General features: G+C 44.7%; 1 pseudogene; it reads left to right on the top strand.

Annotated features, from left to right (window-relative positions):
* The first annotated feature begins 797 nt into the window (after positions 1-797).
* LOC103073465 (transcription elongation factor B polypeptide 2 pseudogene) overlaps positions 798-1,645 on the top strand; it is a 125,838-nt pseudogene continuing 124,990 nt past the window's right edge.

The raw sequence follows: 1,645 nt of genomic DNA, 5'->3' as shown, positions 1-1,645 counted from the left end.
AAAGAGGCTTTGGGGAATACATCCCTCATATTAAAAAGCTCTTTCTACTATGCTAGTATTTTTTCTCTCATTGGTCTTTTCTGGCAAAGACTTTTGATAAATAGAGCAGAGCCTTGCAATTCAGCTAAGTTCAACACACTGCTATAGAGAATTTAGTATATACTAGCCTCTCTGCTACATGCTAGGTATCTTGAACCAGGATTTTGCTCTTTGTTTACTATTAACGCCACTGGTACCAGAAATTTTGTCTAAAAGCAGTGTATCAGATATTTAAGTGCTTTCACTCTGGCCTATCTATATATCCTATCTTGGTTACAGGGTCATATCACTGATTACTTTCAGATTTTTTTCATGTCACTTATGTCACTCTGTAATCAAAAAATGTTAATTTTCTAGTAACATGAACAGACCCTAAGTTAACACATCAAATTTTATTTTACAATTTAAAAAGTTAAAATTTGCATCTGAGACAAATTAAAAGGAGAGTCAAATATAAAATTTTGTAGATATCATAATGACCCATCCCAGCAAAATTTTAATAATTAAGACTTAGGTAATTGGAAGCTCTGAATAATTTTCAGGGTTGTTTGGACATTAGCCGATCATCAATACCCTATGAAAAACTTACTTTTATGATGATTCTGATGGACTAAAATTGTGTACTAGATTCTGAATCACAAAATTTTACATAGATTAAGCAATAATGAGATGGATCATTAGAAGTAATTTTACTTTGAACCTGTTAATGCAACGTGTGGCCCTTGATTTCAAATGCAATAGAATTAGCTGTTAAAAATATGGATTCTGGGGGTGGGCTGCCGGGAATAGGGCGGAGTGCGGCCGCACGGGTGCGTCAAGGGGGAGAGGCAGCTGCTGCGATAGACGTGTTCCTCATGATCCGGCGCCACAAGACCACCATCTTCATGGACGCCAAGGAATAGAGCACCGTGTTCGAGCTGAAGCGCATTGTCCAGGGCATCCTCAAGCGGCCGCTGGTGGGGCAGTGGCTGTACAAGGACGACCAGCTTCTGGACGACAGAAAGACATTGGGCGAGTGTGGCTTCACCAGCCAGACAGCATGGCCTCAGGCCCCAGCCACTGTGGGGCTAGCCTTCAGGGCAGATGAAGCCTTTGAGGCCCTGCACATCCAGCCGTTCTCCAGCCCACCTGAGCTGCTGGAGGTGATGAAGCCACAGGACTGAGGAAGCAGTGCCAATGAACAGGCTCTGCAGTTAGAGTCCCCCTCCCACCAACTGCACCCCAATAAGAGATTTGGGTGCCCCCCAAAAAAATACAGAATCTGGGACTTCCCTGGTGGTGCAGTGGTTAAGAATCTGCCTGCCAAAGCAAGTGACATGGATTTGAGCCCTGGTCCAGGAAGATCCCACATGCCGTGGAGCAACTAAGCCTGTGTGCCACAACTACTGAGCCTGCACTGTAGAGCTCGAGAGCCACAACTACTGAGCCTGAGTGCCACAACTACTGAAGCCTGCACGCCTAGAGCCCGTGCTCCACAACAAGAGAAGCCATGGCAGTGAGAAGTCTGTGCACCACAAAGAGTAGCCCCTGCTCACTGCAACTAGAGAAAGCCCGGGTGCAGCAAGGAGGACCCAACACAGCCAAAAATAAATAAATCAGTTAAAAA

Source organism: Lipotes vexillifer, unplaced genomic scaffold (genome assembly GCF_000442215.2).
Source record: "Lipotes vexillifer unplaced genomic scaffold, Lipotes_vexillifer_v1.1 scaffold153, whole genome shotgun sequence".
Classification (NCBI taxonomy): Eukaryota; Metazoa; Chordata; class Mammalia; order Artiodactyla; family Lipotidae; genus Lipotes; species Lipotes vexillifer.
The sequence above is the reverse complement of the archived record's forward strand: the minus strand, read 5'-3'. Positions and strand labels throughout refer to the sequence as shown.